Source organism: Phalacrocorax carbo, chromosome 1, assembly GCF_963921805.1.
Source record: "Phalacrocorax carbo chromosome 1, bPhaCar2.1, whole genome shotgun sequence".
NCBI classification, from domain to species: Eukaryota; Metazoa; Chordata; class Aves; order Suliformes; family Phalacrocoracidae; genus Phalacrocorax; species Phalacrocorax carbo.
This window is the reverse complement of record NC_087513.1, coordinates 17,644,733-17,670,982: the sequence shown is the minus strand read 5'-3', so window position 1 is coordinate 17,670,982 and position 26,250 is coordinate 17,644,733. Positions and strand designations below refer to the sequence as shown.

General features: G+C 44.2%; 1 protein-coding gene across 6 annotated transcripts in view; it reads left to right on the top strand.

Moving 5' to 3' along the window:
- CELSR1 (cadherin EGF LAG seven-pass G-type receptor 1) overlaps positions 1-26,250 on the top strand; it is a 168,697-nt gene that overhangs the window by 4,558 nt on the left and 137,889 nt on the right. The window lies entirely within an intron of this gene.

Genomic DNA, 26,250 nt, shown 5'->3' with positions numbered 1-26,250 from the left:
CTGCTTGGTTGCTTGTTTATCATGGAATTACTTTTTGTGCCTCTAATTGTGGCATCAGTCATGCAATGAGTAATTTCCTCTGCAGGTGCCACTCTATAAAGTTTACTGTGGACCTGATCCCATACTTCTGTTGACTTTCAGAAGTTTAACCAGATACTTTCCTCGCTGCCTCTCTCTGCAACCTAAAGCTAATATTTGTATTCTTTGTGCAAAAAATAGCTAAAGTACTAGGTACATAAAATGACACTTTGGGAGATGCTTCATTTTGGATTACTGTATTGAAAAAATATTAATCAAACTGTGACACAATCCTGGCAGCGCTTTTTTTAATGTAAGTAGTCATGGTTTTGCAGCGGGGCCTCGGGGAAGTGAGCCATGCTCTCCCTTGTGTTGGCAGGCTTGAGGTCCTTTTTGCTGCAGGAAAATGAAAGTGGTATTAACTGAACTGATTGAATTTACTGTTGTGCATTACTTGACAAGCCACTCCTGTTTCTTCCAAAATGCTGGGGGGCAGCTAATGTGGTAAGGTAGATCATAAATGCCATTTCCATGTCCTGTGAGGACTTGCAGAAAAAACCAGGCAGTTGGCTTGTGACCTTAAAGAAAAACATTTGGATTAAGGTGCAGGTGATTGCGTGGTCATTGTCTGTCTGAACCAGTAGCTCCTTATCTAGTAGCAGAAGATAAGAACTTGACTTGGAGCAAGAAGCTTCGTTAGACCAGGTGAGGAGAGTGTTCAGAACAGAAAAATAGATTGCATGACCTATTCCTTTCTCAATCTAATGATTTGCGCAGTTTAAGTGGATGAAATCTCAGGTAGGAATGAAGACCTCTCCTTCCTTAAGTAACCAGGAGCTTGATCATTCCAACGTTGTTTTCTTGTTTGGTGAAGGTGTGAACTTTGAAACTCTGCTGTGATGTTGATCAAAATTGGCTGTCCGCTGGATGTCTTGAGATATTTGAAAGATTGAAGCTTTTGATGGGTAGGATTTTAAACTGATTTTGACAAGCACTGAACTCCATTTGACGTTAATCTGGAGAAGTTTGCTGTTTGGAAATTGAAAGGGCAGAAGTTTGAGATTTGGCAGTGTGTGATTGTGTCCAGAAAGTCTCACCTGCCTGCTTTCTCTGGTTTATCAGATGCTTTTGAAAATAAAATAAAAAAAAAAAAAAAAGCAGCAGCTCAGATAGAAGTACTCCACCACAAGGTTATCTCTAAGTGTTGCAAAAGACCTGCAAATCATCTGCTAAAATGACCTGCCAGTTAACTGAAAAATGTGTCTATGGAGTAGCCATTAACCTCTCAACCCAGACAAACCCCAAGTCCTGCCTTGCTCACAGCTGCCCTTCAGGTCAGGGAAGGATTGGAGCTCTTGACAAACTTGGGGAGTTTGAGCAATATCTGAGTCGGAAGTAGCACTGCTGCTATAAAAATGTTACTTCCACATAACGATGTGTTGTGCTGTGGAGGCATGTCAGTGTGTGCGATGCTAGTGAGGAACCATGCTACTCAGTTAAATGAGTTTGAGACTTTGGTACTTAGCTAAAACCAGCATTTTTTCATTTGATATGGGGATTATTCAAATAAGCACGGTAATTTTGGTCTTCTGCATATAAACAAAGCCTTAAGAATCATGAAAACGAAGCAAACAAAGCTAAGAAATTTCATAAAACCTGAGAACAGCACACTCAGTGTTTAAAACTTTCCCTAACAGCGCAGACATTGTCAGAAGCTACATGGGAAGGTGGGCAGCCCTGGGCAGGCTTGGCCCATGCGTGGCGCTGCCTTCGCCCTGGGGCCGGGGTACCTGTGCGGCTGTGCCCCCGCAGCTGGTCAGGAACCCACCCAAGCCGAGGAGGGAAGAATGTGGGTGGTGTGGATATTAGCATTTTGCTTTGGATCTGGAGGGAGCTTTTGAAGTCAATCTCTTTTGAAGTGAATTTCTCTGGGTGCCCTTCTGCCTTTGCCTGTTGCACAGAACCATCTGAGTGAACAAACCGGACCCCTTTGGAATGAAACTAATCCAGATATGCTCCAGGGGTGCCCCAAGGGGACCCTTAAAAAGATGCATTTTCCTTTTTCCATTCTACCTTCAAGCCTTTTCTACAGAAAAGCAGAGCTTGACTTTATATCCCCACGCCTGCACATAGCGTCGTTAGGTTTATGTTGTTTCAACTGGGGTGAAGTGTGGACCCTGCTGAAACCCTCCCTCGCTTTCCAGGGGGGCAGGATTTTCGCTGGGCTTCTGAAACAGGTGGTCAGGGGTTGATCAGTCTGTGATGTCTTAGTGTTATTAATAAATATATGGCTTAAATTGACAGGATCATTAAAAAATTAGGTTTTGTCCACAGTGATGTTCACAATAACATCAAATTGGGATTTATCCGGTCAAAAAATGGGTTAAACATTGCTCAGGTCCCATTGCATTTGCCCATGTTAAACATTATACTGCGGTCCCCACCGGTGCTAGGGGGGAAGGCTGGTGCTAGCCTCAACTTTGCACAAATGTTGCACAGGTTTGCCTGAGTATCACGTTGCAAACGCTGCTGGCACCTGCTTGGCTGTGCTGCCACAAGTACTCCCACTTATCAACGACAGCTTGCCGGGATACAATAGATGTGTGCGCAAACTCCCCTGGGAACCCAGCCTAACTCACCAGTGCAGGCAAAACCCAACCTGACTGTATGCTACAGCTTTTGAGCGGTCCAGATAAATGTAGAGTATCATGGTGTGACATACAGTTCTGGAAAGGTAGTGCTCCTCAGGAGAGCTGGTTTTCCGCACTGAGGGATAGACACCCAAGCGTTTTTGAGGACATGCAAGCTCAAGTGTCGCCTTTTACATTTCTTTGGCTTTTAATCTCTAGTGGCATTTAGTGGGGTTATTGACTATCAACAAATACAAATTAAGAGAGAGCTCATTTGTGCTGCAGTAAACTTGGGATTTTTACTGAAGGCTTGTTAAAGGATCTTCATTATTATTGTAATGTAAAAGTCATTATGCTAATGATCCTGGATCTCCAGCTCTGTGCCTTCTCCATACAAATGTAACAGAAGATGGAATACTTTGGTTTAGCCCTTCTGATGAAACGGTATGGCCACAGGTGTGCCTGAGATGCATGGCATGGGGGCGTTATTTGTGTGTGTGAAAACGATTTGAGATTAAAGGGGGGAAAACAAACTCGAGGGAAAAGACGTCTCTGTAAGTGCAGGAGCACCTTTGGGCGCAGAAGGTGAGCACAGGGCGACAGCTTGGGATGCAGGCCAGGCGCCTCGGCAGCACCGGGGTGTGCCCTGGCCTCATGCCCCCACCTTGGGTCAGCGGGGCAGATGGGGCTGCTGGGGCCTTGTGAGTTCTGGGGGGCAGATCTGCAGGGCGACTGGTTCTTTTAGGGGTGATGCTTCTGGCTGCCTGCAAGGACTTGCTTTCAGGGTCACCAAGGGGCAGTTAGCACCGGAACTATTCTCCATGGCTCCCCCCGCCCAAAGAAACACATTCTCTCACATGGCTGCGGTGGGATCCCTGCAGGTTATACAGTTAGGAGATGATGGAAACGGACGGGTGGAGGCTCCTGTCTCCCCCCCTCCCTCCAGTGGGAGGAGGTGTGTTGGTGTGTTGTGTGGCTGCAGGACTTTTGCACACTTGTGTTCCTGGGGACTTTCGGGCTCTTGCACTTCGCACGCGCATCCTGCACTAAGGGGGGAGAAAGCAGCAGCTTGAAGCCTGCAAAGACCAGGGACGCAATGATGAGGAACCTTGTTTAGGAAGATGGTGTGCTACTGTGAGCTGTGAGATGGCAGCCTGGGTTGTTACTTGGTGTATTAAGTGGGGCTGAAGTGAAGGATGACCCGTAATGGTTAGTAGCATTGGTTTTTAACACTTATTTTCCTAAAAGAGCAAAGCAAGAATAGTGCCCATCATTTTAAAGTTAGGGTAGCTTCTGGATCTGGTCTGGCTACCTAAATCCTTTATTCCAGCCATATAGGTTTTATATTCTGTTCTGCTTTATAGGCAAGATGCATTTTAGATATCTGAGCCTCCAGCCTGCAGGAATTCGACTTTCCCTCTTCAGCTGTATGATCTGTTCCAGCTGATAAAAAGCTGTGGCTGCCGTGTTGCTTTTGTATGTGCTTCCTTCCACTTCATCCCTGGATTTTATAGGAGTGGTGTATTTTTGTTTCAAAAGACAGGAAAACGTCTGTGGCTATGCGAGGAAAATATTTAATGGAAGGCTGACTGACAAAATAACTTTTTACTGAGATAAAAGCAATCTTCTGCATGGAAATAAATAAAATAGGGAGTTATCTGCAGCTCAAGTTACTGTAAATAAGCAATTTATTTGCTCAAACAGTTATCCCCAGTAATAAAAAGAGAAATGTTTACCACAGCACACTTCAGAAAGTAAATGAGATGTTTTAACTCAGATAAAAGATATTTTGTCCATCAACTTCTTTCATTTCAGAAAATGCTACTGTGCATTGTAGCTGTCTCTAAAAACGTTTGTTTCTCCCTGTTTCTGTCTGTGTGCAGTGCAGGCTATATATTTCCATTTTTTGTTACACAGTTTTTAACCAGATATTTCTACCTTAGTGTGCCTTGGTGGTTGAAGTATACACAGATGGCACTTCTTAACCTCACCCCAGAAAGTGAAGCTTTGAACTATAAATACTAGAGGTCACAACTGGTTCCTGGAGAAAAAAAAATAGTGTATATCAAAGCCCCATGTAAACCCAAACTCAGCAATGCAGCTTAGAAACTGAAGGGTGTGTTTGTATTTGCAGCATCTTCTTGTTGAGATTTCTGTACAAGCTATTCGGTTGCCTTGATTGAGAAGGCATGAGAAATGGCTTATTGAGGTTGCAGGGTGTTTGGGCTGCTTTTGTACACGCTTTGCTCAGCCTACTGATAATTTTTTGTTGTTGTTGCCTAAATGTTGATGCTTTTCTCAGTGATTTCTGGGAAAGAGCAAGACTTTAGGATAATAGGAAGAAGGTATAAGAAGAACAAGGCTGAAGGTGTGAGAGGGAGAAAGATCTACTAGGCTTTACTTGATAATCAAATCCCAAGGGATAGAAATTAAATTTAGGGAAGTATGATGGTGGGATTGCCTGGAAAACTTTTTTTCCCCTATTTTAAAATTAATTGCAAATGGGGAGATAGGTGTAATAACCATTTTTAAATTGGATTAGTAATTGTTGTATGTTTTTTTGGTTACTTTTTAAGCTCCAGGGTGTACTAATGAATTTGTTTCCTTGGTGTTTTCCCTTGTTGTGATTTGCTTCCCTCTTAGAAGTCACTGAAGTGCTGTTACTTCTGACTTGCACTTGTGGGTTGGGAAGAATCCTCTTTTGTTCTGTTGTTCTGGTCGCACGTTTCCTTGCAGTTCAGAATTGGTTTAGGCTGGGGTTGTGGAGCCTGCTGCAAACTGCCAAATAAAGAATAAACATGAAGTTGTTGTTCAGGGTAATGACAGAAGAACCCTTTGTTTAGAGTACAGTTTTCTAGGTTTGGATATTAGGATGATAGTAAACGTGCAGTACAATTGGTGGTAGGGAAAGTAGGTGATGTGAAGCAGTGGGATTTTGTACTTCATTATCTCAACATCCCAAGTGCCACCTGAGGAAGTGGCTGGCTGCTGATAAACTGTATAATTTAACATTTTCTCATTGAATTGTCCATTTTCCTTCAGCATATGTACTTAATATCTTGAAACTCCCTTTTATTGTTGACTCCCATCTTTGAGCTGAATGGGTTTTCTCAGATATCCCACAACCAAGGAAAGTAATGCTGGGTTTTACAGTATGACATTAGGTGAAGGTAGGTAGCGTGCTCACTACTCTTTTGGTAGGGCTCTTACTGGTGGCACCCTTAACAGACACTTGGATGGGACCTCAGGCATCCTCATGTTTCCACCAGTCTGATCAGAGCATGGCCTTGGTGTCTCCCAGCATCTTTATGGAAGGGTTGAAGAGGCTCATCCATATTCTCCTGCCTCTTCCTCAGAGTGTGCTGCAGGTCCACCAGACACCCCTGCAGCTGGCGGGTTGTCTCAGGTGTTTAGGCTGGCTGGGTGCTCAGGGTTCATGGGTTCAGGGATATGTGATAGCACGCAGCACCTAGGACGGTGTTTACAGTTCAGCCAGATATGTAGCTGCTGCATACGTTGGCACAGCTGAGATTGCTTTCATCTGGTTATTTTGGGTACAGATGGCAATGACTGCACCGTAGCATGGCTTTGGCTTGAGATCTCACAGGGCCTCTGGATTCCCTTTTGGGTCAGGTGAGACAGATACAAAGATTGTGGGAACGTGACCACTATTAAAAGTTGGGAGCAGAATTACTTTCTGGGAGGAAATGAGCAAACGTGAAGCAGAAACCTCTTCTAAACCTATGTGCTACAAATACCTTTTCAATATTTAGCAGCGTAGGCAACTCTACCTGTAACACTCATGCATGGAAGATGAGTAAGGGGAGGATCAAATGTTGGACACAAGATCTATTTTTTCCATCCCTTATCCCTCTCTTTTTTAAGCCCTTGGGATTTTGAGAGCCAGTTGGTGGGGACAGACTCGCTATGTTTGAGTGCTTGAGATAACAGAATTTAGCTGCTTACCTCAGTATTGCCTAATTTACAGGATTTGGGCATCTGTCTCTCTTGGCTTCCCTTGGCATACTGACTTGTATTTCCAAAAATATCTACAGAGAGTCTCTAGGAAACATAGGAGAGTTAGTAGACCTGAAGATACTCAGATCAGATCTCATGATCCTTTTTTGGCAATATTCCATGTTACAGTCTTTCTGTCCTGGTTTCTGTGGGAATAGTGATGTTTTCAGGTAAAACAGTAGCTACTCTGACATAGGCTTTGCCATTTAAGAGACAAGTATGGCAGTGCTGTCTTTTATGAATTATAGGCTTTTTTGTTGTCTGCTTCTTAAGGCAATTTGGTCAAAAGATTGCATAAACCAGAGTACAGAACAAGTTGACGAGGGGCTCAGTTCCTCAAAGCCTTGTTTGCAGTGGTTGTCCACTTGAAAGAAAGAACATCTGAGACCTGAATAAATTCAGTTTTTCCACTTTGTGTTTCTCTGACAAGCGACAGTTTTATTATTTTCGCCCCAGTGCAGCTTTTTTTCCAGTGTTGAAAAACACTCACCTATTTATAGATGTAACACAAGTTTCCAAAAGGGGCAGGATGTAATCTGCTTGGAAAATTTTGAAATCTGCCATCGAGCGAGCTTTTGTTTGTTTGGCAAGGATCTGCCTAACAGCTTTTTTTTTGTAAGACCTGGGTACATACACTTCTGTTGAGATTTCATTGCGATGTGTTGATTTTGTTGGATTGAAACAGCATAATCAACAGTATGGCTTGGGTCTTACGGTCAGATTTGTATCACCCTCCATGATCTGCCCAAGAAATCAGGTACCTCGTCAAAGGCGATCGTGCAGGCTGCAGCCATGACTGGCTGATAGGCAGGAGGGCTGCTGGCTGGGCATGCCCATCTCACCTCACTGATTAAAGAGGGAACACAAATGACTGACTTAGGCTGATTGCCTTGTTGTTAGGTGGCTAAAGTTCGATGGGATGAACCCATCCTGAATGTGTGGCCCAGGACAGAAGGGTTATTTTTCTTTTGTAGCAATGATTGTACTCATTTCTGTTACAGCAAACTACCTGTAGTAACAGGTGTAGCAGACTAGATGGAAAGAAGAGGGGAGGTTATAATTTGCAAACAGGAAAATGTTTTCCCATTAATAATGTTAGGAGAGACTTCAAATATTGTCAAGAGTTTGAGTGAACGAAGAGGGAAAGTATGCTTTTATGGGGGTTTGGCATTCAACAAAGAAATAAAATTTTAAAATACTTCAGAAAGGTGATATTTGCACTTGAAGAAAAAACAATTGGAGAAAAAAGTAGGATTTGCTGGAGAGAAAAGAAAACTTTTGGACTTTGTTTCAACAAGTCATTAATGCTGCTAAGCTGTAACCACATTCGTATTTATTCCAGTATTTACACTAGACAAGCACAAAAAAGCAAATAAATGAAAGGGTAAACCTGTAATAAATCCTCAGGGGACCACATAATAAACATAGGCATGTTCTGCTTATCAAATACAAAGGAAAGTAATCTGTTTTCAACACCATTGCAGAATGTGTGATAGATGCTACATTCTGTCAGGTCTCCAGCACTTTTGGAAATGATGCATCTGGTCAAAATATTTCAGCACTTTTTGAAGGAGGGAGGAGAGGCCATTGTTAACAGCCATTGTCAACACGGCATCTCCTGCCTGCTGCAGAGTCTGTGGGCTAGGTCCAGTTTCAGGGGGAAGCAAAAGCACCTGGACCTCATCAAAAGGGGCAAAGCAGGGACTATATTATTAGATTTGAGTTTCACAGACATGATGGCCAGCACCTAGCAGTCTGTCTTTGCTGTGAAGTCCCAACGGGCTATTAGGCTTGGAAGCAAATGTACTCAAGGTGATTCTCTGTAGCTGCCATGCCACCAGAGCATGCATCATGAGTACAAAGAGCTGCTGGATCAGTTGGGTTTGCTCTTTCCTTTCCCTAGCTCCAGATCAGACACCTTGGCCCTATTTAAAACTGATGTTAGGAAGTCACTGAGTTTATTGGATTGTTCTGTCATCGCACTTTTGGACTTTCCAGGAACCAGCCCAGTCTCTCATTTACTTGTGTGCTTGCAGCAATGCTCATGCTCGGTGTAATTCTAAAGGAGAGCCTTTAACATACAAGCTGTGACTTTTGTTTTTAAAATTTATTTATTTATTTAGCTGTCTGAATTTATTTTAAATCATGTAAAAGCTGTCCCACACTAATGTATTACTTGTTTTAGCAGAGCGTGATTGTCAGCCAGCAGACGATGCAGGCACAGCTCAGCATGGCTAGAAAGAGGCATTTGGCACCTCTCACAGCTTAAGTCCAGTATAGAGAACTTGTAGCTAACCACCAAATGCCACAGCGCCTCGCTTTTAGGTGCCTGTTCCCTACAGTGGTATCCTGTTTTAGGCAGTTAAGTGTCCTATAAAGTGCGAGTACTTGAAATACCATCCCGTTACAGCCTGGGCTCTTCACTCACCATAGCAATCAGGACACTTAGCGAGGGCAGAGATGGGCTGGGCTCCAGCCCTTGATCTCAAGGCTCTGACTGTGCTATGCATTAAAGAGGAGCCGAATAAGGTACGGAAGCCATTGTGGGACTCATGTTTCCCATCTCTTAGGTAAGTGCCATAAGCTACAGGGTCATGCTGACACTTGCAGGGTGCTAGAGAGAAGGCTTTCTGGCTCATGTTCATGCATGTGGGCACCTCCGCTTCAGTCGAGCAGAGGTATGGGCAGTCTGGCTTTAACCCTCAGCTGCTGGATTTTGTTTATGCCACAATAAAAGCTGGATCATGAACCGTTCAGGCTGTGTCAGGACTAGGTCAGTTCTGCCTGTAGCCAGGGACTTGGCTTTTCCCACCTGGGAACTCAAAGGTAAAATAAACAAGAATCCCAGGGCTTTCCAGGGAGTACTTTCCTATTGATCAGAGCAGATTTGTTTGTCTTCTGGCTTTAACTATTTGTAAATGTATTTTGCTTTTATGTGGAGCGGCCCCCAGATGGGCTAAAGGGTCAGTTATGGAAGGATTCACAGGCTCAGACTTAAATTACACTGCTAAATATCAACCATAGTTCAACCCATCTTCGCCTACTGTTTAATCCTCTTTCTCACTGCAGTTTGCCCTGATGATAGACTTGCTAGTAATTATCGACATGTTGCTGCTCGTTGCTTGGATCCTGTGGCTTTTCCCGCAATGTGCTCATTGACGCTATAACTAGCCGACATTGTCCTGACACATACAGTAAAGGTCTCTTGGCAGCAATGACTGGGTTGAACTACCCTGTCGTTGACTCGGTTTCCCTTCTCACAGGGTGTATTTCTGATGTTGGCCTCCTTTTATTGACACAGTGTAATTTAGCAATGTGTGTTCTGCATGATGAGCTCTCCATCTGGCAGATAATTGCCTGCTAGTTTAAATCCCATCTTAACTTCAGTTTCTTGAGATCATGAAACCTGCTGGTGTCTTCTGGTTGGTTTTGCAGGCTGTTTGCAAAAGGGTTCATTACAAGCTAAAGCGATGCGAACACATTTCTGTGAGTTTTTTGGAATGTTAGGTAACACAGATTAACTTTTAGGTCCTGGTTACTAAGCTACCCAACATTATTCTGCATTGAGTTTGGCAATCTAACACTTACTTTTGTTGACCAAGCTGCTGAGAGTAGGTGCTGGTTGTTTGCACTGGTTATGCAAAGTTGGAACCTTGGGTACATTTTAGGACCTGGTGGATGTTGAAGGGTTGTTAGGCAAAACACACTGGTGTTTCTCTTTCCTTTTTGCTTATCTTCTTCTCACCTCTCCCTTTGTGTTCATTTGATCTGTTTACCATGTGCTGTTTTGCAGTGAGGTGCCACATCTGTGGAGTTTGCCTGCTGCAAATTTGTACAGGGCCATGCGCAGTGGAGACTTCATGGGGGCTGCTGTAAATAATTAGGATTGCCACCAGACATCGACTGACCAGCAACCCCATGAGATCGCCAGATACAGAGGGCGGCGCTGGGGACTGCCCCGGGCCTGGCCGACGGTGTGTCCCGCAGGTGCTGGGAGCTGGCTGGCGCCTGCCCACCAGGCACGGTGCTTGACAATGGTGTGGGGGCACCCTTTCTCGCTGCCTCCCCTCTTGCCTTTGAGGGGGCAGGGCAGGTTTCTTATCTGTCCCTCGCTCTCTTCTGACCACTGTGCTGTTAGTGGCTATTAGGTGAGTGCTTTGGCCCAAGGCAAGGGGCAGGGTCGGTCCCTTCCAGGGGTGCCCTGTGAGATGCTGCCAGTGATCTGGTGACAGGCATCACATCACCCTCATGCTGCCAGTGGGTGCTTTGGGGTTAGGATCTCAGTGGTGCTGGCTGTCGGGTGCAGCTTCCAGAGGTTTTGCAGGTGCAGCCCTTTGGCCTGGTCTTGCACAGGGTCCCAGGGGCCATGGCATGAGGTGTTGGTGGTCCCACGGTGGTTTTGCTGCCCGACATGGACAGTCGCAGGATGGCTGTGGCCAGCCCTGGGTCATGGGGCACACTGCACACTGAATGCTGGTGCTTGTCATCTTTGCAGTCCATGGGAGCAACACCTGTACCCATGAACTAGAAATTTAGCCCAGTTTGTGTATAAATGGTGACTTTAGGTTTTTTTCTGTCCCTTGTGACAAGTTGCAGTCGCCTTTAGTGGCTCATTCCTTCATGTGCTGGCCCCCTTATGGCTCAGCCAATAGCAGTGTCTGGGACTTTATTCAGCGTTAAGAAGCTTTAAACTAAGACATTCCTATTTACTACCACCAGCATTGATGGACGTGACCAATTAATGGCAATAAACTCAGGTGAGAACTGAGAGACGAGGATATTCTTTATAGTGTATGCAGTGAACTTGTTTGTTTTGTATGAATGAGTTTTATGAACTTTTGTACGATCTGCTTTTAAAATATGTCCCTTGCCAAATTGTTGGGGATTTCTTAAGCTGAGATGACTGATTCATTCCTTGGCTCAGCCAGTGTACATCAGGCTGTGCTGAAGCCAAGGTGCTGAGATGATCTGATAAAATTACCCAAATTCTTCACACCACCCTGGCAGTTGAGCATCCATCCCCTTTTTTTCCTGGGGGTAAGTCCTCCAGGAGAGGCCATTTTGCCTGCTCTGAGGTAGTGTTGATGACTCCCTGGGTTTTTGCTCTGGGTCTCCTTGATCAGACTTTATCTGTCACAAGATCCTATCATTCTTTTCAAGGGAAAAGAACACTTTCCCTAAAGGGAAAGTAACGTGACAACTTTGATGGCCAGTTTGAAAGCTTTCTCAGACTGGAAAGTGTCCCATGAGGTAAACAACTTTACTCCCATTCTGCCCATCCCACACTGATCATACAGGATGGTGTTTTACTGGCTTACTGCTGCATAAAGTTGGGATATTGTGCATTTCCAGGTATCTAAATGAACTTCTGTAAATGACTAATGGTAAAACAGACTAATTAAATTTTATTCCTGTGCTGAAACTGAATTTTAAAGAAATCAGTCTGAGATGCCAGCAGTAGTGAAATTTGCAGTGTTGCTCTTTGTACTGTAGAGCCTTTGTGCTTACTGCTGTAGTCACGTTACACAACATTGCCTAATACCCGGCAAGGTGTATTCTTGGCTCATTCAGCAGGTAAGACTCCCTCAGGGTCACTGAATCCCTCCATGTACTCAGCAAAGAGCTCAGCTTGATGATTTTATGGCCACACATCTGTGTTCACATTTCCAGTGCCTTTTCCTTTTTCCCTTTTATGGTATGGTGATTATTAAAAGCAGGGTTCTGACTAGTTTGTGACCAGTGTCATCCCTCCCTGCTTCCCACTCCAGGCAGTCACTTGGTGGTGGTCTGTCCTGGGGATGGGATTTTTGCTGTTGAACACCTGCTCCATTCTCGTGGTGCGGTGGAAGAGGCTGACAGGTGTAGGCACCATGGGGAGATGTTCAGGTCCTGGGTTAGGGGCTCGAGCTTGCAGCAGAGAGCTGGTCCTGTAGCAGATGAGGTGCTGATCCATTAGAGCTTCAACATGATTTAATAGATTTTGGAAAGCACAATAGTTAATAATCCCACACTAAGAAACTGACACTGCTTCTGTTTTGTATTAGACATCTTAATTAGTTTATTTTCCATTTCTCTTCTTAGGGATTTCATAGCATTTAATTTTCTCTACAATAATTTATGAGTCACGAGATCTCTTGGAACAGGTTAGCCTCTGAGTGATGGTGTTTCAGCACCTCTTGTATTTCCTTCAGTTGGATCGTGTGTTGCTGCTTGTTTAGAGGCATCGCTGCCACTTTCCTGAGGAAGACAATATATTTTTACCTGGGTGCGATCTGCCAGGACCACACTGCCTTCTCTTTGGAGTCAGGCTCTCCACCTACTTAGGCAGTATTTAAAGTGCTTATCAAATACTGGGTTGGAAAATTATTCCATTTTCTGAAATGACAGTATTTGGGTAACTCACTTTTGTTGTCCAGCCACTGCCTGTGTGTTTGAGTTGGTTCAGAAAGATGGAAGCAACAGACCAGCTGAAAAATGCATTGGCGCATGGGGCTTCCACCGCAGGGGTTTGTTAAGTGGGATGGGTTTATTAAAGAAAGTGAGGTATTACATGCTGTTGTACAAGGCACTGCGAATATCTCATCTCTGTACTATTCTGATAGCTCCTAGTCAAGAAAAGTTCATTTATATTATAAAGAGAACAAGTTGAGGAACAGAGAATTTGTTTCACTGGAGGTATCATTTATGGTAGAAGATTGCATCTTTCGTATTGCAAAATGAAAACCAGAGAGGACTATGATTGCTACCTACCTCTCTGAAGTACTTATGGAAAACAAAGTTAGGAGCAGGGCAGTTTAAAGGAAAAAAAGTCTGTAAGTGAACCGACTCTCAATAAATTTAGGTGGGATGTTAGAAGGCAGTTTGAAACCTTTGGGGAAGCAAATTTCTGGAACAACCTCTCTGTGAAGGGCTGCAAAGAAGTGTTGCTGGGTTTAAGATGAAGCTTGATAATGAAGGCTTGATAGTTTATGAGTAGTATTATGTATATACAACACACTTCCTTAAGAAGCTTCCTTGAACAGAAAATTGAACTTGCTGGTGGGAAAATTATTTCCTGTTCTCTTCTAGCTGCAGAAATTAAACACACATATTAACAAATAGTAAATGCATTAGCACTTTGAACTGCCTCAGCTTGTGCAAGTTGTTGTGTGTTGATAACAGCATTGCTATCTTCTCCTAAACTTGGTATCAAAAGAAGATAAAGAATCCACAGGGCAGCATGGTTCAGCAGATAAACGAATAGGGCTGGAAGTTATTCACAAATGTCACAGGCTGCAAGTTGCAGCAAATCTGAGCCAATCTTGCTTCTGGCTGTTACAGTCTTTCCCTTCCAGCACCTGTATTACATTGTGCTGGGCTGTTTCCATGCACCAATTTGCTAAAAGCCAACCTGCCATTAAAAAAACTTCAAAACAAAGTTCTGACTTAGCATGAAGAAACAGCTCAGTCCATCAAATGAGTATCAGAGACAGTGCCAGGGACGATGAAAGTTGATAAAAAGCCAAACTCCCAATAAAAACCAAACCAACAAACAAGTTCTGGCTTAGTGTGGACAAACAGTTCAATGCAGTATGAGATGAGTGCCAATGCAGAAGAGGAGAGGGACTGCGGCAGTCAGCCTTTAGATGAGCATAGGGCTGCTGTGCATTTACAACCAAAGCCCAAAGAAAAACATTCATTTTTGTTGGGTTTTTGAGCAGGATTTTTATTACCTTGTGCTGGAACAGTTCAGCATGGTCGGGCAGGTACCAGGGATGGTGTAAAAGAGGAGGCAGTAATTAGGCGGGTTTAGGCTCTACCTTTGGCTTGGTGGGTTCTCTGCAGCTTCTTCTGGGAGGAGATTATAAATGTTTGCCTATGTTTGCATTTTGTTCCTCCTGGAAGGTAGAAAGTCTCTAGAAAGTCCTTTCAACATATGAGAAGGTTATGCTGTCCCTCCCTTAGGCATGTGCGACCACATTGACTTAAACTAAGGGGAGAACTTGTTCCAGTGCTCTGTACACAATACTCAGCACCTAACCCATGTAGGCAAGTGTGTCAGCACTCGCCACTCTTCATCTGAGGGTACAAAACTCCCAGCTTTCATTTGTATGAAGTTCTGCCACCTGGACGTTCTACAGCTTGAACCTACCACAGATTTTGCGATGCAAAATTCAGATGCGTTGTGCTAACATCAAAACCGTAGGAGATTCAGTAAACATGTTTAAAAACACCTGTCTTGGAAACACACAGAGTGCAAGAAAATATTGTAGTAAATGAATGCAAAAATAAACAACTGAATAATATTAGTTCTTTATTCCCTGTAGATTGCTGCCTTTCTAGGTTTGTTAATAAAAAAAAATAACAACAAATTTTTGGTTAAAAAAGGTAAGAAATTCTCTGGTAGTAAGGATTTTGCATTGAGAAAGTGTATGTATTTATGAGTTCTGGCTCAGTCCTTTGAATTATCTAGGCACTACTGTAACCGATAAGTGAATGCTGATAATACTGCTAATATTTCAAGGACTCTTTGCAGCTATAGGGAAGTAGTCAGTAACTATCACACTCCTCTGCATTGCAGGACAGTTTTTTTTATTTGCTATCTTAATGGTGTTATATACATACAGTTTTTCTGAGCTCTGGTCACCTTGTCATGCAGCAGGTCCTTGGGAAGCAGCCTCATGAACTCTTTAAGATGCTTCTTACAGCGGCTGGGCTCATTGCCTGCCCTGGTGTGGATGGGATTTGGATTGCAAATTCCTGATCTAAACAAAGACGAGGACTAGAAAAGGCTGGTCTTTGGCCTCTCTCACACTTTAGGAAACCTTGCTGGCTTCAGGGGATTGTACTCATAACTGACTACACTTAAAAAAAAACCTCCCAAACTTCTGTCCTTGCAAAGATGGGTGCAGCCCCACCAGTAGGCACATTGCCAGAGGAGGGAAGAGAGAGTTGGCTCCAGGGGGCTGCTGGGATTTCAGGCATCATCTTATCTAGAGCTACTTCGAGCTTTGTCCACACGGGTTCCCTTTTTCTCTTTCCCGCTACTTTGTCTCTTCAGAACTACAGGGCTGGAAAACAGTGTTTTTGGAAAAGGCAGAGGGTCAGAGAAAAACTGGGTGGAGGCAAACTGTGTGTGCAGGATGTGTTCCCTCACTGCGCTCGTCAGCTGCACCCAAAGGCCGTACAATCTCAGAAGCAGCTTCCTTTAATTGCTTTCACGAGACAGTATCAACTGGTCCGGATTTGGCCTGTAGTGGCTTGTGTTTGGTGAGAAGCAGAGGAGATCAGTCTAACTAAACAGGGTGACTCATCAGAATTGGGCTCGTGCAATGGTTTGTGTGTATAAAAGCGCTTAAAGTTGGGAAATGGGCTGTCGTGTTCGTGAAATCATTATCTCCCTTTGGTTTGCCACTCTTCAGAGCTGTTGAAGATGACCTGTAAAGGCAGTGTCAGCCGTAGTCAGAGCAAAAGGTGACTGTGCTTTGCTGACACCTAATTCCCCAGGGGCTGTGGGCAGGGACACTCATGTTACTGCGAGGCAACCAACGAGACTAAACTTGTGTCCTTGCAGCTGGGGTTTTTGCCATCTTCATCATCGAAGGTGATCAAAAAAGCTCAAACCACTCGTTTGTGTGGAAACCTGTATGGACAACTTTGCACAATAGTTAGCACTGAATTAAGTGTCATGTAATTATTCATCAGTTGGGTTTAGAAAGTGTGGCAGTTGCTTCCCTGAAGCCAGGATTGTGTAGCATGGCAAGGAAAGCTGATTTCATGTCTCCTGAGCTGTGTTTTGATTTGAAACCATACTCCCTCTTACTCTTCTCTCGGGTATCCTTGTTTTAAAGATATTCACCACACGCTGAGATCTCCACCTCTCTTGTGGCATAAAGTCACAGGTCTTCATCTTAATGGACTCAGAGGAGCCAGGTGGAGGCAGAGAGAGCATATCCAGATGGACACCAGGATTACCCTGCTCCTTACCCTGGGAATCCAGTCAGGGATGCACGAGAACCCTCCTTAGGAGGGGAACTGGAAGGTAGACCCAGCTGCAAAGGCTTGGGAGGAGAATCTGGTTTGATCTGCAGATGAGAGCTCTTGCAGACACAGAGCCAGAGCGGTGGCCGGGAGCTGCCGCGGGGCCTGAGGGCCGTGCTCGGCGGGAAAGAGCCCCGGGGCTCCCTCACACCGATCTCTGCAGACGGGAACAGTCTCTCATTAAAATGATGTCTTGAATATAATATGCACAAAACCAGCCTCTGGGAAAAGCTGGTGCTTGCTGGAGAAGTTTTTTGGGTGTATCCTGCTCTGTGAGTGAGTTACAATTTCTGTGAGGTACAACACACCCTGTTTGGATGTGTTTGTTAGTCAAAAAGTACACTGACTTCCTTCTGCTTCAGAAGAAGTGTCTGAAGGAGAGGCAGGTAAACAGTGAAAGCGGATCTCCTCGCACAGCTCGTTCTGGGGCTAGAGGCTGCACAGGGACTGGGGTTTAGCTGGGCTGTCTGATTCAGCACCCTGTGTAGGTAATTAAGGTATACCCTCCAATTAGCCTAAGCGGCCGTTTTATTGATGTGTGAGATCAATGGGCCTAACTGCCGTACAGATAGCAGAAAATAGTCTGGATTATTTTAACCACTGTTTTGCATGTTTAAGTAATTCAAAGTAGAAAAGACCTGCCCTGCTAGTGTTTACAGAAGCTCATTAAGCAAGGCAGGGATGCTTGCCTGCTCCGGAGGCTAAATGGCAGAGCCTGGCTGGGCCGGCACGGCTCCCTCTGCTCTGTCCCATCCTGGCGTGGCCAGGATCCGTCCCTACAAGGGAGCCAGCTTGGCAGGGCGCTACCGCACCGGCCAAAAACTGCACCAGGTCCAGCACTGATGCTGCTGCAGGTGATGGTACGCAGCGCCTTGTTTTATTTACTACCATAAGCATCACCTCTCAGACCTGCTAAATTATATGAGGCCAAAGGGATGCCTAAGCTAATATCCCCAATCTAGCTCTGCCTAGTAACAAATACTAAGGAAAGAGTGTGAGAAATAGGACAAGTACAGACTGGTCCTTCCCTTCTTGCACTGTCCCAGCTCCTGGCAGGCAGATAGCTTTTGGGGCTACAGGCTTCCCTCAGATCACGGTGTTGACTTGCCATGGGGCAAGTCAGTGCCACAATCCACGGCCCCGTCATCTCTCAATTTGTTTAATCCCTCTCTGAGGTTTATGTGTTCCCAATGCCTGATCACAGTCCTCACTGTTCAGATGCACACACTTACAGAAATTGTTTCCTGTTAAAACATGTTGCCTGATCATTTCACTGCATGATCTTCAGTTCTTATATTGTGAGGAACAGGGATTATTTGTTCTTTGTTCCCCATCTTATTGTGATTTTATATTTCTTTGTCATGCCTCCCTTACCCCTCTGTGTTCCCATCCTACGAGGAGTGCTCCTAGTCGTGTAACGTACTGTGAAGATGATTTCTCCAGATGTGCCTGACTTGCCCAGGAGGGTATACATTAAAGTATCCCACTGTAAATGGGTGCATTTATGCCCAAACCATTTCCAGGGAAAGGGCAAATTACGGATTTGGTAACTGTCTGCAATGTTCTCAGATGCTTTGAGCTTCTTTTTTTTCCTGCGAATTTTTTAGTGTGTTTACATCATTCTTTAAAACTCATTTACAAAACTTACAAAGCTTCGGCCATAGACCCACCACTCCCTGGATAGCTGCTGCTGGTGGCTGCTGGCTACTGTCTGAAAAGCAGTGGGGTGCCCCATCTAGGTTTTTGTTATTCTCTTTGCTTATCCCTCTAACTGCGGTGTTTTGGGTACATCTAATACCCATTTCAATACACAAGTAGTAGATATATTGCCCCACCACTCATGGTAAGCAAAGCTTAGTCATGTGCTTCAGAGAAGAATAAAGAACTAGGTACAGCGAATGTATTTTTACATTTTTATTTGTATTTGTTGGCAGCCTTTTAGCCTGCAGATTGCCAACACAAACATGGGCAGGAGAGCTGTGCTAAGCAGGGTTTGCTGTCCTGCCCGTGCTGCAGGTGATACAGGGTAGCCATGACCTGGGCTGGGTTTCTTGTCAAAATTAAGAAGTTTGTCCTTATTTGACTTTCAGTTCCATTCGGGCCTGTCTTCAGGTAATTGCTAGTTGTGGAAACAACCAGGAGAAGAGGAGGGTGGGAGATACCCATGACTTCAGGGTCTCTGCTCGCCTTAAGCCAGTGTGGGCGTATCACACCTGCCGAGCTGACCCCTGTGCTGTTCCTGCACCGGGAGCAGGGACCGTCGTGGCGCTCTCATCCCTAAGGGAAGAGCTCAACTCAAGCTAAACATTTCCCTCCATTTGCCTGTTTATTTATTTGTCTGGGTACTTTTGCTATTATAACCACATTAATTGTGAGTGCATCTGAACCTCATACTTTAATTGCTGTATGAATCACCTTTGGATCGCTAAGGAAAATCCCTGTATTTTTCTTCAACAATTAATGCTGCCTTCCTGGTCAGGATTTTGCTTTGAGGTGGGACAGGTACAGCTGCCTGGTTTCTTAGATGTCTTGCTGAGCCCCTTGTTATAGAAAGACCAAGGTGAGTGTACGTGGCCAGATTTTTTTCTACAAGAGCTCTTTCCACTAAAATCAGAACACACTGCACTTCTTTACTAAGCCAAAATCCGTTCAGGAAAGATTACTGTAGGCTTCAAAAAAAGACCAAAGCAGTGAGAATATTATCTAGATAGCATAAGGAGTTCAGAGCTTTGGGAGCCTCATAGTGCTGGGGGAGAAGCTCTTCACAGGTCTCTGTCACCAGCCCATCAGAGAACAGCTTTACCCAAAATGGGAGCTCAGAACTTGCCTTGAGGCTAACAACATTGGATGCATATTATTTTTAGGTGTTAGGTTTTAATTTGTCTCTATTTACTGGTTTTAAAAAAAAAAACAAAACCCAAAAACCCAGAAAATCTTCAGCAATGTTGTTCAAAGGACATCAAAAGGAAGGTGTTTGCTGTATTTCTTGTGTTTATGTTTGTAGAGCATAGGGTCTTGGTCTTGGTCCCATTTTGGATTATAAATCACTATAATAAAATGAAAAAAAGCTAGCAACTCTGCTTTGCCTTGCACACAAGTATGATAGAACATTTCCTTTATTTAATTTTTTTAAGATTTCCGTATATGTTTTGGACTCCACTTTTAGCAGGTGAGACTTAACTGGAATCTTACTGGTGCTGTCTCAGTCACAGATGATTGAGCAGGGAATTATTAACCCAGAATAAGAGCTAACATGAGGATTACTGTAAAGTTCCTGCCTCTGTCAGCTTTAAGTGAACTGTGTTACTGCAAAAGCTGTGGAAAGTTCAAATTGCTTGAGATCATGCCAAAGGACTGTCAGTGGTCTTTTGTTAGACACTGACCACCTCAGGCAGGGCTCACAAAGAGAGCCTATTTTGTTTAAACTGAGCAGTGCTAGCTCTGTGCTCCAAAGTTACAGCCTAGCTACCTTCCCCTACATCAGTGTTTGGGTATTAAAACTGATTAGCAGTGTCTCTGCAAAAGCCTCCAGGAGAGAACCTGGCAGCAGTGTGACTCGCGTCTTCCTAGCTTTAATGGAAACTAACTGCAAAGCCCCTGTAGTCCTGTGGACTACCTCCGTGTTTACCTGAATCATAAAACTTGGTTTTGACCAAACACTGCTGGTTGACCCCTCCATATTGCTGGCACCTGAGTTCACCAGGCTGAAATGGACATCTCTGCTGTCATTGAGCTCTGTCAGGTTGATAGATCATTAAAACAGAGCAATACTCTGGACCCTGGACAGTCCAGATGAGGCTCTGCATCTCTTAAGCAGTGCAAAGCTGTGATGGAGACATCTGCAAGGCTCCTTTTGTGGTTGAGATCTGGGGATCAGGTCTCTTTGGCCACCAGTTCCCGTCTCACTGTTGCTGAGAGATGCCCTCTCCATTGCACATTCTCCTCTGAACAGCTTGCATTCCTCTGGGGGATCTCAAACATTGCACTGCCGTAGTTCTTGTGGAGCAGAAAATCCTGAAATGTCGTCAGCTGCACTGAGGAGCAAGGTCTTCAGTGGCCAAATGGGGCCATTGTGGCCAAACCTTTCTTATCAACTAGAACTGGAGTTGGGAGGCTGGACAACCTGTTTCTCATATTGTCATTTAAAGCATCCTCCACTGTAGAAATGGTGTCCTTGATGCCAATATCTGCAACATCTGGATTTTACCTCATTTTAGCAGGAACTTTTCTAGGTTGCCAAACCCTTGGAGACAGAGGAAGTGGTGATATCAGCAGACCCAGGAACTATTATTCTTCATTGTCAGCTCCTGGAGAGGTTGAGATCACCCTCCAGGAACTGGAGGATGTTGAAACCTGTTGTACCTTGCAATGGGAAACATCTAAGTGGTGCCTTCAAGAGGCCAGTTACAGGGCAGAGCAGTGGGGACTGGAGGGGTTTCCATCAGTTCCCCAAACTGCCCATGTCTATCAAAGCCATATGTTGCCAGCAGCTGCCCTGAGTATGTGACCACAGGTTTCCCAGGTGTTCGTGGAGGAAGCTGAGAGGACCAGCTGGAGAGCTGTGTACCCTTGTTGCCAGTGGAGCTTGATGCTCTGTGGGTAGAGTATCCTGACAGAAGTCTCCAAACTTGAATGCATTTTGTTAAAATAACCTGGTTGGTGGCACTGTGCCAGCAAAATTCATGACTCTCACCTCTTTTCTAGATTGACTGACCTGTGTCTTTAGCTTTAGCTTGGGAGGTGTTGCCTTCTGGGCTGATTTTTTTCCATCATTGTCAGGAGATTGGTGGGGTTGTGTCTGGCTTTCTGTACCTGTGCCTCGTTGACTTTGATGGATGCACGAGTTTGTCACTGTTCAAGCTACTCCCAGCTTGGCCAGCATCAGTTCTGGAGGACTAGACAAGGACCAGCCTTTGTCTTAGCTGAGAGACAATGTCATCTATGTACGGAAGCTATAGATAGCCTAGAGCTAAATGTATGCTCGCATAGCTCTGCTGTCCTCAGAGCAAGAGGCCACATTTCAGGAAAGGAATTTGTCGCTCTCATAATTCAGTGAAGAGCAGCATGGCCAGTCCTGCCCCGTCAGCATGTCCTGCTCCCAGCGGTCCTCACTAAAAGGCCTTTTTGCTCGCTCTTGGGGGCTGTGGACGCACAGCCTTAACTGGGCATCGTGTCTTGAAGTGGGATCTGGCTGCCAGTCCCTTTACTGATGTAATTTTTCTGACAAAGCTTATTTTCATTAGTCAAATGTATAGGCATTCATAAATGTTTTGTAGGAAAATTCCTAGATCCCCTGGCTGAATGCTTTGGAGCTTAGTTTCCTTTTCTCTAATGTCAGAGACACAAGTATTACCAGTTATTGGTGGTTTATATACTCTGAGAGGTCTACAAATATCCTTAAATTGCAATATTTTTCATGTTTACTGTGTGTTTGTATGTGACCATATCCCAGTATATCACTGCAACTATTTTTGAGGTCAAAATATTGAGATCCACTGTTCTGATATTTTAACTCATAGATAGAGGCAGTAGCAAGATACAAGATCTTGTACTAGTTTGACAATTTAAATCACTTTCTGAAGCAGTAGATCCTAGTGAGAGTCAAAAGCATGGATATGCGGGGTTATGTGGATTCTTCCAGAACCAAAGATGTTTCCCCAACCCCTTTATGTGTTGTGGTTTTTATTGTAATGTCTCTGTTGTAACATACGTGCTGCTTCTAGAGGAGAAGGCTCAGTACAGTAGTTGTACTCTTACCAAGTCAAAGGCTAGCCTGGAGGATTACATTCTACTCAGGCATGTCTTACATAAAATTGCCTCCTTTCTTTTAACTATTGTATATTTTATACCACTGTATTGTTATTGTATAACATTGAAACCCTCTTTTTTTGTGTGCATACCTACACGTGGGAAGAACACCACTGCGATAAAAGCGAACAATTCTTGCAACACGTCGTTACGGCTGCCAGTGCAGGTGGTTGGTTGTGTGCATGGCCTTTCCATCCCTCAGATTCAATAGCAACAGCTGCTAGGGCTTTTGTGTCAGCTACGATTGGATGGCAAAACTATTCTCTGCCTGTTTCTTCCCGTGCCGCTCCGCCACCCCTGCAGCAGGCTTCCTGTGAGCTCTGGGTAGTGAGACTGTTTGTGCAGGGTGAGGCTCCAAAATCCTCGTTTTGCACTCCAGCATCTGCCACTGATTTACTGCAAGCTGTTTTAGCTCTGCCATGTAACCTGGGTTAATTTATTTCCCTGTGAAATTAGTAACAGGTCAGAAATCAGAGTAGAAAATGAGCTTGCTGGAACCTGGGTGGGTGGAAAGCCTCACTGAACGGGAAAACCAGGCGGCCACATGGCTGCAAACCACCCCGCGGGAATGCAGAGTCTGTACGGGGCTGCGCTAATGTGCCTCTAAATTGACACCGGGTTGGGACTGTGCTGTGAATATTGAAGAGTCTCCTTTATCGTATTCCCCATGAGGTAATTCTTACAGAATAACATCAAATCACTGATGAAAGGAAAACCCTTTATTTGCTTATTCTAGAGAGAGATGGCAATACAGTACAAGAAACACTCTGTAAATACGAGTTGTGAGAAAAGGTTGCATTTGATTTTGTTGATGAAGATGTAGCAGAGACTTAGCAAATAAAAATGGCAAATGTTAAAGAATCTTTATTGTGGATTGAAATAAAATGTGGATTTGGAGCAGGTACCTCATATTCTCCTTATGCGTCCCTTACATAACGCATCTTTATAGGTTTGCAAACTCCCCAAGTGCCAAAACCATTAGACCCCAGAACGCCCATGTTTTACACAAATGATGCTTATGGCAGATTGTTGGTTGGTTATTTTTTTTTCTTATTCTCTCTACTGTTTTTTCCCTTTACAGCAGCAATCTTTTGGCCAACGATAATGCAAAATTCCCAGTCCTTTTCGAAAGCTGATGTTTGCCAAAACAGTAACCTCATAGATTATCTTCTTGTCAGTAAGGCTTTTAACCACAGTTTTGGCAGAGCCTTGAAACATGCCCTTTCTCAGGAAAAAGTTGTCTGGGCTAGAAAAGCATTGGCATTAAAAAGAGGTTGTCATAGTGATTGAAACCTCCTCATAGACATTCCTCAGGAAAAGTAGGCTGCAAGATGCACCTTTGTAGTCCCTTTTTTAAGTAAGGGACCCTTTAAATTGAAGAGCCGATTTCATTGTCTAAATGCAGATTTCTGTCACTTGTAAAACAATAGGACTCTGGAGTGCTGTTTGTGTATCAATGCTTATTTTAATTACTTTCTACAAGAAATGGCTCAATGGGTATTAAGTTCCAATTTCTTGCTATTGCAAGGCTCCAGGTTTTTTTAGGTCTAAACCAGAATCACAGCTTGGTTCCCTAGATTAATAGGAAAAGATTCGAGGAAGACACTCAAACTGAGCCCTGAATGACCGGCCCTGAGCAGGCTTGAAAAGCACAGCCTGGGAAATCTGTCCTTGTAGATGTTTGGTCTTTTACCTGAAAGGCCTAAAAAAGGTCAGGACTTCACTGTTATCTCTCAAGCAGGCAGATCCACATGTATGACCGATGTGTTTGGCTCTGGACAGAACTGTGTGCAGATAAAATAAGAGAGAATTCAGAATATAAACAAATAATTTTTATATTAAGTCTAGAAATATAGCATTTAATCGGTATGTTTTTTATCTAGAGGTGCAATTATTCATTTGAATCACTGTTATATCTGTGTTATATTTGTTTACCAAAATAAAATGAGGAAGCATACGTTTCTATGTCAGGGTCTTCACTATAAAGTGCAGCAAAATATATGCTGGATAATCTGGGACAATACTGGAAGATAATTAAGCTAGGAATGAAATATATGCAGGGGGTGGGGTGAGATTGTAGAAGTCCCCTGGCAATTATGTCTTTCAGTGCTTGGAGTCTCTGGCTGTGCCTTATTCCATACACTTACTTTCAATTCTTTCATAACACATGCACACACAAGGAATATTAATTAGATGAAAACTAAACTCATGGCTAGCCCAGAGCCATCTGTTACAGACCCACTTTTTTTACCTGGCTGCCCAACAAGAAAGGTCTAATCCTGAGACGTTTGGAGGTGGTGGCAGAATGCGAGGTGTTGATGTGAGCTGCGCTGGATTTCAATGCTTACTCCTGCAACAAAATTAACCCCAAATTCCAATCCTGTTGGGATTAAAGGAAGAGACAAAGAAAGAGACCTTTGGGAAGATCTTGTTATTTCTGGAAGTACCTAAACCCTGCTGGGAACGGGGCCTAATGAGAACCTATTATTGTTCTTATTGTTCTCTCTGAAGTCAAAGGGACTTCTGCAATCGACTTGAAAGGAGCAGGACTTGGGAGCCATTTATTTTACTTTCATCCCCTGTGTGAGAGTTCATCAGTTCTAAAATAGTGACTTTGGGGTTCGCGGGTGAGAAACGGGCTCGTTTTTTATGTTGCATCAGGGTGTCTGGGAAACTGGGCAAAGCTGTGTTGTAGTTTAAATCTGGCTCACAGTGCGTGCATCTGCCCCTTTCAGTTCAGATCACAAGTGTGCTTTTGAAGCAGATCTGCTGATCATTCCCACTTACTCCACTTCGATGTGCATCGTGGAGTCGCCTGGGAGCACATGAAATGGGCTCCTCCCAGACAAAACTAATCCAGTGGATGTACTCTATCTGCGATCACGCAGTCCTTGGGACTGAACCAGGGCGGGCAAGACCAGGAACCCCTGCAATGGTTGAGAGAGGCTGTCGGCCCCCTCTGTTTCACCCAACAGATCCTATTGCACTGCCGTGTCTACATCATGTGCTTGTGCTGCTACAGCAGCCTGGAGGGGAATACATGCTTGACCCTGAGTATCCTGGTTGTCCATCCTTGCCTGGGTGTCGGGCTGTAGTCTAGAGCAAGTCCGCGGGGTGTGGAAAATCCATGTGAGGGACACCAAGCTCCCAAGATCTTCAATAGTGAGAGACGGGTTTTGTCATTTCAGCACACAGCCGTGCTCGCCCAGTGTCTGCCTCCTCTTGCTCTTGGGATGCTGCAGCAGGCGCCGGATTACTGCTTTCATGGAAAAGTTTTTTCCTTTCACATAAGCAGCTGACTTTAAATACTTAAGAAATATTCCTGGGCTGATTGAAATATGTTGGGCAATAGATTTTTAAAGCAGCACAACATGTCGGACTCGGAGTTCCACTTGGCAAAGTGATTGCTATAGGTGAACTGTGGTTGAAACAATGTTACGAAAAATTTTTTGTCTGCTCTTTCTTCTTGAAAGCCCCAAAGTTAAGGAGGACCAAAATCTGGATCCAGTTCAGAGCTTTGTGGCTGAAGTTCCTCTTACATGTTATTCTCCACATGAGAAATTGCTATAAGTGCTCATTCAAAAATTCTTTAGGAAGAATAATAAAGGCATTTCAAGAAATTTGCTTTAATATTTGCTTTATGGCGACTCCCACCAGCTACAGGTGTCTCTCCAGCTGCACTTTCAGCTTGGCAACTTTCCTGGTCCGCCTTCCCTGGCGTTTGTTTCATGCTGCAGCCTTTCATCCCTCGTTCCCT